The sequence below is a fragment of the Lactuca sativa genome, chromosome 9, assembly GCF_002870075.4.
Source record: "Lactuca sativa cultivar Salinas chromosome 9, Lsat_Salinas_v11, whole genome shotgun sequence".
Classification (NCBI taxonomy): Eukaryota; Viridiplantae; Streptophyta; class Magnoliopsida; order Asterales; family Asteraceae; genus Lactuca; species Lactuca sativa.
This window is the reverse complement of record NC_056631.2, coordinates 192,956,338-192,972,919: the sequence shown is the minus strand read 5'-3', so window position 1 is coordinate 192,972,919 and position 16,582 is coordinate 192,956,338.

The following is a 16,582-nucleotide window of genomic DNA, read 5'->3' as shown; positions in this document are numbered from 1 at the left end:
TAGAATTCCTAGTAAGGGCTATCTTTGGACCTAGATGTATTTAAATCGTTCACCAATGGAGTAGGAGTATGTTCTCGAAGGTTTGAGTTGCATCCCCATGATGCAGTCCTGGTATCAAGGTAGGGGTATGAGTATCGGTAAGCCATAAGATGGGGGTCGTTCCTACTAAGTTATCTTTATACTGGAGAGATTCACTCTCCGGCTCTGGAAAGATCTGAGGACAGTTCGGAACGAAGACCGCGGGAAGAAAGGCTCATGAAGACTTATGGCTAAACACTCTCGATCGAGGTTTTGGGATACGATCTAATCGTATTACTTGCGACGGGAAAAGGCGATTTACTTAACACATAGTGTGAGTAGTGTAATCACTAACTCACTAAATTGCATTATTTTATGGGCGTATTAGCATAACAATAACGAGGAAAAGATACTTCTCGGGTTCCATGTATTGGCTCCCTCCGTCTACCTCAGCAGTAACACTGCTGACTAAAACAAAAGAAACCTAGACTCCTGGAGAGTATCGAATAAATGATACGCCTGGCTTAGTCTAACAAAAGGAAGCACAAACTCCAGACAGTATCGAATGAACGATAAAACTAGCAAATTCTAAAACAAGAAAATACAGACTCCAGACAGTATCGTGTGAACGGCACAACTATCAAAGTCTAAAACAAGAAAATAAGAACTCCAGACAGTATCGAGTGAACGATACACCTAGCAAAGTCTAAAACAAAGGGTGAATGTGAACTCATATGTAACCATGCTGATCGACGATAGAGTATCCGATGACCCTCCAGGTCACGCGTAGAGGTAGTGGCATTATGTCACCCATGGGCCTTACCGGCACAGACTGTAGCTAGTAGTCTGGGTGTGGGAGTGTCAGTCCCGTATAGATCTATAAACATGATGTTCGCTCTCCTTCCCGGAGACTCTGGTTACAAAGCGTTGGCGCAATGAAGCGTCGTAGAGGGAAATAGTGTGTCAAATTCTAAAGTAAAAGAGAGAGAGAGAGAGAGAGAGAGAGAGATAGAGAGAGAGATAGAGGGAGAGATAGAGAGAGAGAGAGAGATAGAGTCTCCTAACTATTCCTATAATAGTTACTAGGGTTGTAGAAACATGAATAATAGAAGGATGCCTGTACTACTCAAGGCGATGAATTAGTTGTAAGAGAGAGAGAGAGAGAGAGAGAGAGAGAGAGCTTTTATGCCCATACATGTATACATGATATATAACTAGAGTAAATTACACAAATGGTCCTTATGGTTTGGGGTAATTTGCGTGTTTGGTCCCTAACTTATTTTTTTAACTCGGAAGGTCCCTACTGTTTGTTTTTGTTACGCGCATGGTCCCTGTCTTACCTAAAAAGACTATTTTTCCATTGATTTATTTATTTATTTAAATAAACACACTCCAAACTCCACCCCTCTCATCTTATCTTATCTACCTCAATATTTTTCTTTATTTAAATAATAATATTTTTAGGTAAAACAGGGATCAATTGCGTAACAAAAACAAACAGTAGGGACCAAGTTTGTAACAAAAACAAACAATAGGGACCTTCCGAGTTAAAAAAATAAGTTAGGGACCAAAGGCGCAAATTACCCTAAATCATAGGGACCATTCATGTAATTTACTCATATAACTAATGTTTAAACGAACTTCGGACGGATAACCGATACCCACCAGACCACATCCCAACGAGGAAAAGGAAATAGGGCGAACTAGCATTCTTAAGTCCTTTAAACATTATTTATATAACTATACAAATATAGGCATGCATTTAACGAAATAAAAGCATAGAAGAAAACTTTGGTAAAACATTTGGAAAACCCTTATACTTAAGAAATTTATGACTTGATGCCATTTTGTAAAACAAATTTTGAAAACCTTTGGAAGTTCTTTGAAAAACCTTTCATTAACAGTTTTGAAAACGATTTTTATAAAATAGTTTAAGTGAAGAAACCTTTGGAAATCCTTTTAATAAGAAGTTACGACTGGATGTCCCTTTAGTAAACGAAATTTGGAAAACTTTGGATAACCTTTAATGATCTAAAAAGGGATATTCATACTTTAACGAGATTCAAAAACATGATTTGGAAATCTTAATCTGGATAAAATAGTTTATCATGCAAAAGTCTAATTTGCTATACAGTTATTAATCACCTGTGATTTATCTAATAACTGTACAGTTCAACTTGTATTCCCCCCTATAAAAGCAGTAAAAATCATTTAAAAAGGTTAATTCAGGGGTATGAACTCACATGTGGCGAGTGGATCAGATGAAAGTGCCGGTCGAGTGCTCGGTGTCAAGTGAAGACTTGAACACACTTAATGACCTAGTAACATATGAATACATATTTTTACATACAATTAGTGATTATAATACTAATTAAACACGTATAAGCATCCTAATGTGCGGAAAACACTTTGGTCAAGTGCTAGGAGGCTATTAGGTTGCAATAAGGGAGTGTATGGCCTAGTTAGGGAGTTTACTCGTCAAGAGTAAATTCTTTATGGAGATTTCGGCCCAAAGACCATATCCCCATGAGTTTACAGCCGTAAACTCATGGGTGGTGTGTTCTTGGATGCTCAACGCTCTTATATCACTTGTGGAATTAGGCTAGGTTCAATTCTTGGGCATAGGAAGGGGTTAAGGCTCCAAATGAACCATTTAAGGGAGTTCACGGCTATAAACATAGAGTTTACGGCCGTAAACTCTCACTTGGTCCTTCAATTCAAGATTTAAGGTCCTAATGAAAGAATACAAGGTTCTATGCATGATTCCAAGCCATAGGAGGGAGTTAGGGCATCATTTGGCCTCCTTAAGGGAGTTTACGGACCATGGACCAATACTTGGGGTGGTTTACAGCCGTAAACTCCTAAGTTAATAGTTTCCTTAAATGTTTAAAGCCCCTACTTAAATGGTAGTTGATTCTAGACATTTACCCAAGCCATAGGAGGTGTTTAAGGGCAAATTTAACACCTTAAATGGTGTTCATGGCCCATGAAGAGGGGTTTACGGTCCAAGAGTGTTCTTGGGCCATAAACTCATGTTTACTCCTCAAAAGACAAGGTTTTGGTGTTCTAGGCTCATGCATGCAAGTCCCCAAGTCATATCTAAGCCCTAGGAGTGATTTGGAAGGGTTTTGGGGCTTCAAAACCCCATTTACAAGTGTTTGCAGTCCAAGAGTGTTCTTGGGCCGTAAACACGTGTTTATGAGGGGTTTGGCTGATTTAAACACGCATTTGCAGGTATATCAAGCTAAACAATAAGGTAGGATAGATTACATACGATTATGGAGCTTGTAATGGGCATTTTTGGATCAAAGGCAACTTATAGAGAGAGAAAGAGAGTGAAAAAGGTGTAAATGAGGTTCACTCATCCTTATATAGGGTTTTGAGTTTGTGGCTCGGTGGAAATCTACCCGACACTGACGTTGAACGGGGCTTTTGGTCGTACCCGATTGAATGGTTGTAACTCGACGGGGTCGTGAGTTAGAAACTTTTAAAAAGTGTATCGAGGGCTTTTCACGTGTTTCTACTGCATTTTGAACACTTATGAAGCTATAGTAAAAGTCCCAATTTAATTAACCTAATCCAAAAAGGTTAACGGAACAATTTAATAAAACAAGTTTTATTAGCGGAATAAGGGTTTACCGTGACGGAATAAATTTCGGGTTGTCACATCATCCCCCTGTTAGAGAGAATTTCGTACCGAAATTAGGGTTTAGGAAGATAGGTAGGCGTGAACAATCAGGTAAAGAGATGAGGGTACTTCCTATTCGGTTGGTCTTTGCAGTCCCAAGTGAACTCTGGCTTTTGCTTGGCGTTCTAACAAACCTTCACTTACGGGATGCGGATTCCGTTTCGTTCACTTGATTGCTTGGCTCGCGATTCCTACAGGTTCCTATACGAAGTTAGAGTCCCCAATGATTTCTATCAAGACGAGTGGGATTCAGAGAGTTACGTCGGGCAAACACTTTTCAAGTCTAAGACGTGGATTGATTTGGGGCGAAGCTTATGGAATTTCCGAAAGTAGTCGTGGTTTGACGAGGGTTGACCCTATTTTTGTAAAGAACCTCGGATGGTCCTAAGCTCTCGGAAAGGTAGAGCTTTTTAGTACTTAGAACATAGTGTACTTCTATGGCGATATCATCACTGGTGTGATCTCCATTCTAAAGTTCCAAACGTTCTCTCATACTGGGGGTGTAGTCCTTCAGGTTGGTTCTTAGAAGGCTCGGGTTATCCTTGGATTCATGTTTCCTGTTAATTGGCTTTCAGAGGTTTTTTGGATCTTCGGATGAATTGGATATCTACGGGTATCTGTTTGATGCAGGGCGTCTATCTCAACCTAATGCAAAATGAACTTGCACTTCTGGTTCTTGAGATGTTTCTAACAGAACTATCAGGGTCGGGGAGATAGGGTTTTACAAGATGAATGTTTAGAAAGTTTCTAAACTTTAGATCATCGTCTAGTTGACGCTCTCACAATATGATTCCTAATAGGAAAGAACCATGTTCTTACTTGCCTTGTTGTTTCATGATTAGCAATCTTTGCTCAGGGCTAACTCAGTCCTTAGAGATTTTCTGCAGTGTTGGACTATGTCGGAAGGTGGTTCTACTATTTATGTGTGAGATAGTATTCTTGGATCACCTAGTAGTCCAACGAATCTCTAAGACATCCCCAATTCTCTAAGGTGTCGGTTTATTTCAGTTGCAGAAAGCGCGTGCTCTTGTGTAACCCATTGACTAACACCTACACTGGTGTCGAGTCTAAATTCTCTTCGGAATCTGGGTTATGAGGTTTAATGCAACCTACTTTCGGACTTTATTCAAGTATTCTTGGCTGCGGAGGTTATCCTGTGGTTCTTGACATTCTAGTATTCACTTCGGTGAATGCAGCCTATCGTCTACATGGCGACGGTGACTTCTTCCACGTGGGGAGGCAGAGTGTCCTAGGCACTACTCGTCAGTAGCAGGGTGGACGAAGTGCCTAAGTAGTGCAAGTATCTTTTGCAACTACTCTTCCTGTGGTTCTATGTTTTCTCGATCTAGGTCAAATCTAGAGAGTATAGGGTTCCGTTACCCGGAACTTCTAATTTCCTCATCCACTCTTCTCAGCATTTAAGTTATCGCAGCTTCCAGGTTTTCGGGATATCTGCTGAGTTGCTTAACTCGTGGGATTAAGCGTGAATGGATGATCGTAGTCAATGTCCTTGACTCTTACGACTTGAGTTAGTTTTCCCAACTGAGGGTGCTAGCTACTATATTGGCTTAACCGAGATGACAACAATTTCGGATTTGTGGTCATTTTAGTAGCTCACCCCGCAGTGGTTCTCTTGACTCTAGTTCCTATTCTATGGGATAGGATGAAGGGTTTTTATTATGAGGTTCGTGGTAGAGCTCATACTTGGCTTAACCACTAACACTTGGTGTATGCAAGCCGTATATAATTGAGACCGACGGGATGGTCAGTTGTGCGACTCCACCCCAGACCCACAACCCAACGAGGAACAGGGAGTAGGGGTTGTTTAACAGTGCACGGTACCCTACTCAGGGGTATTTCGGATGGTTTTAGATAAGAGAGACGACTGAGGGATCGCATTAGGTTTTATTATTAGGTTCGGAAGAACCTTTATTCGCCGAAATGGCTACGGTGAAAGTTCTTTTTACACAACACTAGGAATTTACACATGGTTGCACTAAGTCGAACCATGATTGATAGGGGTGTCGAAGTTGGTATACATCGACATAACATAGAATGAGGGTCGATAGGGTCATGTGCTAAACGGGCACACAAGTTTCTTGGCGTCTCGGGTTTTGTCCCGTATCACTGTCGCGGATACTTGGAACGTTAGAGTCGACACGGAACTATAGAGGGTCCTGAGTGTTTCGGAATAGTGTACCTTTCATGAATGGATTCTCACGAGGCCTTTCTATAATCGCCTAGCATACACTAGTCATGTATAATTAAGGTGGGGAGGACTGTTGACTGAGTGACTCCGCCCTAAATCCACAACCAAACGAGGAACAGGAAATGAGGCGGCATCACTCACTCGAGGTCTATCCATCTTAATTATACATGGCCTTATCGTATATATCGAGCCATCATAGCTTTACCTTGTGAAATTTTTCAGTTTTACAACAGTGATGCAACTTTTAACAGAGTTACAATATCAGATTTACTACAAGATTAACGCTGTGAACTAGGTGTATTACGAAAGCAAGTATACGCAATACGAGGGTCCCTTTACTGATGGGATCTTGTAAAAAAAATAAGACTCTGGTTGCATTAGTTCTAAACAGTTTACGAGTCTGATACAAAAAATGCTTAGAATACTTTAACAAGGGTCTAGAATTGTTTCTCCTGCAGCAGCGATCCTTAGTATCTTCCCATCTGCGCCGGAGTTCTTTATTATTGGACAGTCCTTTTTGAGGTGTCCCATCTCGCCGCACTGGTGACATGTCTGGTTCGTACTAGTATTGGTGGTGGGAGTGAGGTGCTTAATCAGAGTTACGTGGACACGAGTGCCCTCCTCGTTCCTCCACTTTGCAAATTTCCCTTTAAAGAGTCCGGCTTTAACACCACCTTTGTGTGTGGGGTTGTCCCAATACCAGGGACTTGTGAAATGGGTCGTGCTGGTGCTAAAGCGGCAGGGGTTGCCACTCGCTGCTGATGCGTGGCAAGTCTTTGGAGTCGTTGGCGTTCCTTTCGAGCTCGGCGTTTTCGTTTACTCCTCTCAGTTTTACAACTTTGCGTGTCTGTGACTGTCGCCATTTGTTGGCTTCTTGGATCGGTACGACGATCATAATTTTCCATTCCATTGCTAGTGATTGCATTACTAGTGTTGAGGTTTGCAAGGACAGCTAGCACAGTAGTTGTTACCGCGGCTTGGAAAGTGGCAACGTCGATATGAAGGATAGGGGCTTCGTTGTTTGGCTGACTATCTTCGGATGACGACATGATTCTGTAACACAAAAGACAATGGGTTCGTGAGTGACCAAGGTTGGCTCTAGATTATTTGATTGTGACTAAGAGGTGAGTTATTATACATGAGAACTCAGCTTATACACGTTATGATATAATCAAGACTGGGCGGATAGTAAAATGTGTGATTCTATTTTAGTTTCACATCCCGACGAGGAAAAGAAACTAAGTCAGCAATCTCACATTTTACTGTCTACCAGGTCTTCGTTATATATAGCTTGGAAATGTATGAGAGAGGAAATCATACTAATAACCTTCTTACTAACCCTTCATACTTGAACTAGAATTCCTAGTAAGGGCTATCTTTGGACCTAGATGTATTTCAATCGTTCACCAATGGAGTAGGAGTATGTTCTCGAAGGTTTGACCTGCATCCCTATGATGCAGTCCTGGTATCAAGGTAGGGGTATGAGTATCGGAAAGCCATAAGATGGGGGTCGTTCCTACTAAGTTATCTTTATACTGGAGAGATTCACTCTCCGACTCTGGAAAGATCTAAGGACAGTTCGGAACGAAGACTGCGGGAAGAAAGGCTCATGAAGACTTATGGCTAAACGCTCTCAATCGAGGTTTTGGGATACGATCTAATCGTATTACTTGCGACGGGAAAAGGCGATTTACTTAACACATAGTGTGAGTAGTGTAATCACTAACTCACTAAATTGCATTATTTTATGGGCGTATTAGCACGATGATAACGAGGAAAAGACACTTCTCGGGTTGCATGTATTGGCTCCCTCCGTCTACCTCTTATCCTCGACTGGGACATGCGTTGGTTTTCTTCGGATAGATACCTAGGGTTCTCTTCTCATGTAGACATATTGAATTTCTACTCCGCCTTACTTCCGATTCTGACTTTGTGTGTCATCACTTAATGATGGATGACTGGAAATCTCGGAAGTTCAGGCGAATTTCCCACCGATGTCCCTAAAAGGTATAGGCACTTGGTGGTTTCAATAGTCTCGTCCTAGTTCATTTCTTTCCGATTTGGAAATCTTCTCAATGAACTTGTTTTGGGTTTGAATCAACTTTTCTGTCAAACACTGAAGTGGATAAGGTTTTCTATAGTATTCGTGCGAGAATGGAAATGTCTAGAGAATCCTAAGAGATTATTAACATTTCACTGGGTGATCCATATCGAGTCCTGCTTGAATTACATAGGGTACACAAATTATATATAACTTATATCCGATAGGCCTTCAAATATGTGACACTACTCTATATCCACATCCCAACGAGGAAAAGGAAGTAGAGCGAAACCAAACATTCTTAGCCTATGGGATCCTTACTATGCAAAATCTTGGAAGTATACCCTCTATAATCATAGGTATATCAATAAGGGATCTTTTTAGTTTTTCACACAAGGTTATCTCTGGATCCTAAAATACCCCTATGGTATTTTGATTACTTGATTGGCTCTTTAACTTCTGAATATGATTCTGGGATTAATATGAGTCTTTTAGTATTCCAAAATACTCCCATAGTATTTTTAAACTTTACGTTTGGCTCTAGGATTCCTGTTTGGTAAATTTGAGATTCGTTGCAACACTACCATCACTCCCAAGCACACGTTGGTCGCATCTCGAGTAAATGTAGTTGATCAGGTTACATTCTTTCCAGCTTACGATTACACTTGTGGAATTAGGCTAGGTTCAATTCTATGGCATAGGAAGGGGTTAAGGCTCCTAATGAACCATTTAAGGGAGTTCACGGCTGTAAACATAGAGTTTACGGCCGTAAACTCTCACTTGATCCTTCAATTCATGATTTAAGGTCTTAAATGAAAGAATACAAGGTTCTATGCATTATTCCAAGCCATAGGAGGGAGTTAGGGCATCATTTGGCTTCCTTATGGGAGTTTATGGCCCATGGACCAATCCTTGGGGGGGTTTACGGCCATAAACTCGTAAGTTCATGGTTTCCTTGAATGTTGAATGCCCCTACTTCAATGGTAGTTGATTCTAGACATTTACCCAAGCCATAGGAGGTGTTTAAGGGCAAATTTAACACCTTAAATGGTGTTCACGGCCCATGAAGAGGGTTTTATGGTCCAATAGTGTTCTTGGGCTGTAAACTCATGTTTACTCCTCAAAAGACATGGTTTTGGTGTTCTAGGCTCATACATGCAAGTCCCCAAGTCATATCTAAGCCCTAGGAGTGATTTGGAAGGGTTTGGGGCTTCAAAACCCCATTTACGAGTGTTTGCGGTACAAGAGTGTTCTTGGGCTGTAAACACATGTTTATGAGGGGTTTGGGTGATCTAAACACGAATTTTCAGGTATATCAAGCTAAACAATAAGGTAGGATATATTTCTTACTATTATGGAGCTCGAAATGGGCGTTTTTGGATTGAAAGCAACTTGTAGAGAGAGAGAGAGAGTGAAAAAGGTGTAAATGAGGTTCACTCACCCTTATATAGGGTTTTGAGTTTGTGGCTCGGTGGAAATCTACCCGATACTGACGTTGAACAGGGCTTTTGGTCGTACCCGATTGAATGGTTGTAACTCGACCGGGTCGTGAATTAGAAACTTTTAAAAGGTGTATCGGGGTCTTTTCACGTGTTTCTGCTGCATTTTGAACACTTAAGAAGTTATAGTAAAAGTCCAAATTTAATTAACCTAATCCAAAAAGGTTAACGGAACAATTTAATAAAACAAGTTTTATTAGCGGAATAAGGCTTTACCGTGACAGAATAGATTTCAGGTTGTCACACTCTTGCCCAACCAAACAGAAGGTCAACTGCGCTCTGGACCTTTTTCGGTCCGGAGTGAAGGATTGGCGGAGACTAGTTACTAGCTCATAATCTTCTGAGTAGAGGACTATAGTGACTTGGGAGCAGTTCTTTGAGATGTTCCATTCTAGATATGTTCCGTTGGTGGAGCGTGAGAGGTTGGGCCAGGAGTACTTGGATTTGAGACAAGGGACTAAGTCGGTGACGTAGATCACCAAGATGTTTATGGAGAGGGCCATTTTTTGTCCTGAGTTTTCTTCTTCTGAGCAAGCTCATATGACTCGTTACTTGAGCATACATCCAACAGTTTGTATCCACACAACGCTATGGTTCACTGATTGAGTTGCAGGAGGCCGCTAGGCGGCGGGAGTGTTGAATCATGAAAAGTCAACCTCTAGCAATCACACAAGTTCTGAAGTCAGTTGATGAGTCTGAGATAAGAAGGTGTTTTGAGATGAAGATCGTTCCGAGATGAAGGTCAATTCCGAGATTAGTTCTATGTTCAACAATTAACGTATTTTGTCTTTATTTGTGATGTAACAATTTATAGGACTTTTCCTGGTGTACCTTTTAAATAACAGTTTGTCAAACTCTATGTATTATCCAGTCCCAAGAATGTTTCTCAGTTTGTATTGTGTACCTCCTTTCATTATAAAAGGAGTAATTGTCTCTTCATTTAATATTAATCAGAACATCTCACGTTTTACTCCAAAGATAGTATTTATTCTCTTTACATCACTTTCAGTTTTCCTTCAAGTCAAAGATTTTTCATAACATTCTTCTTGCTCTTTAAAATGTCTTTGCATTGATTATACTCTAAAATTTCTCTTCCTTTATTACTTGAACACTTTGTTGAGTATCTCATGCAAGTCTTAACTTGTATTACCAGGTTTGAATGGAACCATTAATTAAGAGCAGACATTGATCTTAAAGATTAAATTAAGTTTTGAGTTTTCAAACCTTATCCTTGCGCATTGATTCTTGTTCTCACAATTGGTATCAGTGCTTGAGTGGTTATCCTTTGAATCCATAAGAACAAATTATAGTTGATTTGAAATTACCTTGGTACTTCAATCATTTCTTTGTTCAGGATAAAAGTTCTTCTATGTACCACTTCTTCTCTAATATCTTAACTTCAATGGCTGCTCCTAATTCTCAACAAATGTATTCAATGCAAATAGCAAATAGCGAGGGTTTCCCTTCTTGTGCCCCACTGCTAGTTGTTGAAGAGTATGATCACTGGAAAGTCAGAATGGAAAGATTCTTACTTGGTAAGGATAAAGGTGAAGCAATTTGGTGATACGTGAAAGAAGGTTCACATGTTCCAGTTAGACAAACTGTAAGAGATGTTGTTACAACTCTTATGGGTCAAGAAGAACAACGTTAAGCACCTCTGACTGCTGATGACATCGAGAAATTTCATGCAAATCTAATTACATTTTCTAAAATGTTGTTCGGTGTTCCTTCTTTTCTCTTTAAGCACATTAAGTTGTGCAAATCTGCTAAAGAGATTTGGGACAATGTCCAAGAACTGTTCGAGGGATCAGAAAAAATGAAGGATAATGAGTTTGATACCATCACCACTAATCCTGGCGAATCAGTTGCGTCAGCATTTAACCAATACCGAATCGTCCTCAATAACATGACAGCTCATGGAATTGTCCAAACTCCATTAGAATACAATCTCAAGTTCATTAAAAGTCTTGGTAAAGGATGGGGAAACATAAAATCATGTCTTCCGATTAATGGATCTCTGAAGAAGCTGAAGCTCTACTAGTTGTTTGATGAGCTTCAAGATCATGAATTAAATGTTGTACAAACATTGAGAGAACTCTCAGGAGGTACACTTGCACTTGTTAGTTCTTTTAATCCTTAAGTTTCGAACCTCTCTGTTTCGGACCCTTTCAAAGCAGTTGTCCCTTCCATTCCATATGTTCAACTCTCCCCACCAACTTTACCTGATCTTGAAAATTCCAACTATCAGTTTGATGGAGACCTCGGTCCTTAAGAAATTAACTCTAAACTTAGCTTTCAACAAGAATTTGATTTGTTATCCATGAAATGCAAGCATCCATGGAATCCCACCCACAAACCATATAATAAATGTTTCCAAGCTCCTCACCAGAATAATCCCCAACCATTTCCTAAACCTTCAGAGACCCCACCAGCCTGCAAATGAAACATCTCAACACCAAATCAATCCTCAGAATCTCGTGGTAATCCAAAGTCAGACAAACCGAAGGTCGTTTGTCACAAGTGTGGTCATGGAAATCACTTCGCTAAAGACTACATGGCTGAGGCCACACAGAAACCCAAGACCAAGGACTCTCCTTATTATGCTCGTCGAGCCCAAGAATTAACTACAAGTGAAAAAGCGTTTGTCACCACTTTGTCAATGGATGGTGAAGGGTATTGGTCATCTGGAGATGAAGATGATGTGAGCTCTGGAAGAAACATGTGTCTTATGGCTATGAAAACAATCGAATGAAATGAAGGCTAATGGTCATCTGGATCAGAAAGTGATGATGAAGATGCTGAACCAAATTACTGCTACATTGCAACCAACGATCCACCAGGTAGTGGCATCGTTCAACAGGTAAAAACTATGATTACTGATAATAATTTTAATTTATCTCTTTGTGAACCATATCTAACCCAGATCCAATCAGATATGAAAATCATCTATAAAGCCTATGATTCTGCAATAGAAGCCAGTGAGAAAATGGAAAGTGAATTGAGTCGTCTTACATTACGTTTCGTGGATAGGAAGCTTAAGAGTCATTAGAACGTGAACTTGTAATGTCTCAAGATGAATTTATCATTCTTAAAGACAAATGTGAAATCACTTATTCTGAAAGGAATGTTTTAATTTCTGATAAAAAATGTTCGAATGCCAAAATTGATGCTTTACATCATTCCATAGATATTATTAAAGCAAATGAGAGGACGACTCACAATTTTTGTCATCCTTGGTCCAAAGCACCTAGTCTCGGAATCAAGTTTCCAAAACCTATTGCTCGTCCCTTGAAGGAGTTACAAAATCTAACTTTTATGGGAGACATTCTGAATCACAAGCATTCAAATACCGCTATCTCACCATTGTCACCCCTTCCCGAGACCTCAGGCCGGTTTTCATGTAACACCCATAAAATTCAAGCCAATTTAAAACATTTTATTCCATTCAAAAACCATTAAGTTAATACAACTTGTTTTCAAAATAGTTTAAAACATCAGAGTATCCCCAGAACCATATCACAAAACCACGAAACATGAGGAGCGGTACGATCACGCCTTTTCCTTGCCACGATCTCCTGAAGTACCTGAAACAATAAGCTGAAACTGTAAGCCCGAAATCTTAGTGAGTTCCCCCAAAGTACCCATACACACATAATTAAACACATAGCAATAAACAACATACTATGACTCCAATCAACCATCCGGTTGGAAGACCTTGGCCCTCAACCCTTGGGTTGGAATGCCCACATGCTATGAGTCCAATCATCCTATCGGGATGGAATACTCTCGGCCCACAACCGTCGGGTTGGAATGCCCAGACACCTACACATACAATAACACCTACTATAGGTCCAATCATGTCTTAGGATGGAATACCCCAGACCCTCAACCATCGGGTTGGAATGCCAACATACTATGAGTCCAATCATCCTATCGGGATGGGATACTCTTGGCCTACAACCATCGGGTTGGAAAGCCCCACCTATTATGAGTCTAATCATCCTACCAGGATGGAATACTCCTAGCCCACTACCATCGGGTTGGAATGCCCATACACTAGCAAACATGCATACCTATCAGATAATCACGTAACATTCTACAGAATCAACATACTAGGGCCCTATCATCCTACCTGGATGGAATACCCACTACTATGCTCAAACATGCACATACCATAGGTAATCTCCTACCAGCATACATACGACAAGACCAACTACTGGTCTATAAGCATAACCACATCCCAACTACCAGGATGCCAATCTAACAGAGCATATCATCACTTAACCATCCTATCTACCAAGATACTGAACTTAGAAAGCATACCATCACATAACCATCCTATCTACCAGGATACTGAACTAACGGATCATACCATCACATAACCATCCTATCTACCAAGATACTGAACTAACAGAACATACCATCACATAACCATCCTATCTACCAGGATATTGAACTAACATAGCATACCATCACATAACCATCCTATCCAATAGGATACTAAACTAACAGAGCATACCATCACATAACCAAAACAAGTTCTAAATAAAAATTCAAAGGGCAGGCCTTGGTGCCTTAGACCCTTGAGTACAGTGAGGATAACTCACCTTGCAAATGATGAAACAAACCACAAAAGCAGGATCCCGAAGCACTGCTCCAAACTCCAACACCATCAAATCAAAGGCTGATACTTTATAACTTCCTGGATCAAAACAAGTCTAGAACTGAAGTAGCAACCTCAGATCTCAAAAATGCGCCCAACTGAAGTAGACTCTGGATCAATACAAATACCTTAATTCTATTCACTTGATCTACAAGCCTCTTTTGCTAGAATTTTCTTCCAAGGATTCAAATCTCACTCCAATGGTCCACACACGATTTTAGGGTTTCTATTTCTCAAGAGGGTGATAAGGGGCTGAGGAGAGGACATAAAGTCCTTTAAATAGGGTGAAAACCCTAAGATTAGGGTTTTCCTCATTCCAGCACTAACTCGTCGAGTCTAGCTTCCGACTCGGGGAGTTGGTCACTTAAATTGCGACCTTGACCCGCTCCGACTCGATGAGTAACCACACTTACTCATCGAGTAGCTTCCTCAAATTACACCTTAAGCTCTCAACTCATGCTTCTGAAATTTGGGATGTTACATTTCATCTTTGATTCCTGAGTTTCAATCCATAGTTGTCAAGTGTCCTAATTCCATGCCTCTTCCGCCTCTGATACAGACCTCAGAAGCGTTCCCTAGCAATACCCACACTGTATTTCAAATTCCGAACCACAGTCTTCCTCACAATTGTGTTGTTGAGGAAATAATTCCGGATACTAATGGACCAGACTGGAATATTCTCACAAAGTACTCTGTACCGATCTAGACTACTCCCGATTCTGTCAACCCATTATCTCAAGCTCCTCTATCCAAATCTCCAATCTGGAGCCGGTAACCTTCTCTTCATCCGGGGAGACTTAAACCATGACTTCGCATCATCAATCCTTGCCGCAGTGATGGATCCTCACTCTACAATACCCACTTGTGGAGCACATTGCTACCTCATAACACGCATACATACCCAGGACTGATCGCATAATCATCAATCCATACATAGTCTTCAGCATATCCTTCATTATTTCCACCACTTGGGGACAACCCCACTGGTTGCCATCCGCATAGCAGCATCCTCATTATTCGCTCAAAGATCCATAATACATACATAATCATAGCATGCCTGAACTGCTTCAATGCACCACTCCAATAACCGATATCCAAACTACGTCAGGCAACATCCTTCAAACAACGGCTCATTCGAGAATTTCCAATTCTCCCCCACTTAGAGCACTAACTACTGTCTAGCGGTGGCAAAGCTGGTATGCTGCTCAATAGACCCAACCTGAGACACCGAACTTCAAGGAATCCCAGTTCCTATTGACGATTTCGAATGCTTTAATCATGACCTTTCTTTTTCTTGAACGCATCACCGGATACTACCCCTCTAAGATTATCAATACTAACTCTTCACTAACATATAATACACTCTAATAACTCATTCAGGAAACAACAACTCATAATAATAACATGAACAAGATAAGGCAGAAAAGACATACCAGCTGTCACCTCTGGTGATGTATCGATCTCCTCGGTCACAAGCTGATAAGCACGCCCTGGAGCCTTTGGATGCTCTGCTCGACCCTGTCCCACATTAGTAAGTCTCAAAGTGGCTGGCGCTGGGGTTTGCACTCGCCTGGTAGCCAAGAGAGGACACTGGGACTTTATATGGCCCACATGATCACAATGATAACAAAGTATGACTCCAACAACTGGAGCTTGCTGCCTGCAATCCCTGACTATGTGGCCCTCCTTTCCACACTTGTGGCACCCAGAAGAAGAATGAAAACTTCCCTCATGCACATTTCCATACTTCCCACAAGTGAGACTCCTCTGACCTCCCTGTCGACAATCAACGACCCTCATCTTTTTCGGCACAGGCTGCGACTGCACTGGGGCCTGCCTTTGCTCTCTTAACTAGAGCTCGATCTCAAACTCACGCCGCCTGGCGGCCTCCTGCAACTCCAACAAGGTACTACATCTCTGTATGGATACAAACTGCTTGATGTTTGTTTTGAACATACTCAGATACCAAGTCATATGAGCCTGCTCCGAAGCAAACTCAGTGCAAAACATTGCCCTCTCCGTAAACATCTTGGTGATCTTCGTCACCAACTCATAATCCTGCTTCAACTCCAAAAACTCCTGAGCCAATCTATCACGCTCAACATGCGGAACATAACGAGTACTGAACATATCTCAGAACTGATCCCAAGTAACCGCAACCCTCTATGCATCAGAATATGATCCCGTAGTCAGTCTCCACCAATCCTTTGCCCCAAGCCACAACTAGTTTAGAGAACACCTCACCCTCTTATCAGCAGGACATGAACACGTGAAGAAACATCCTTCCACGTCTGACAACCATCTCATAGAAACGATCGGATCCTGAACCCCATCGAAAGTAGGGGGCTTGATATTATCGAAGTCCCGATACTGAAAACCCTGACCGGCTCCTCCCCTGCCGCTGTTATAGCCGCTACGGCTGCCACGGCAGCTGTCTCTGCAAGAGCTACATAGCGCTCATCGA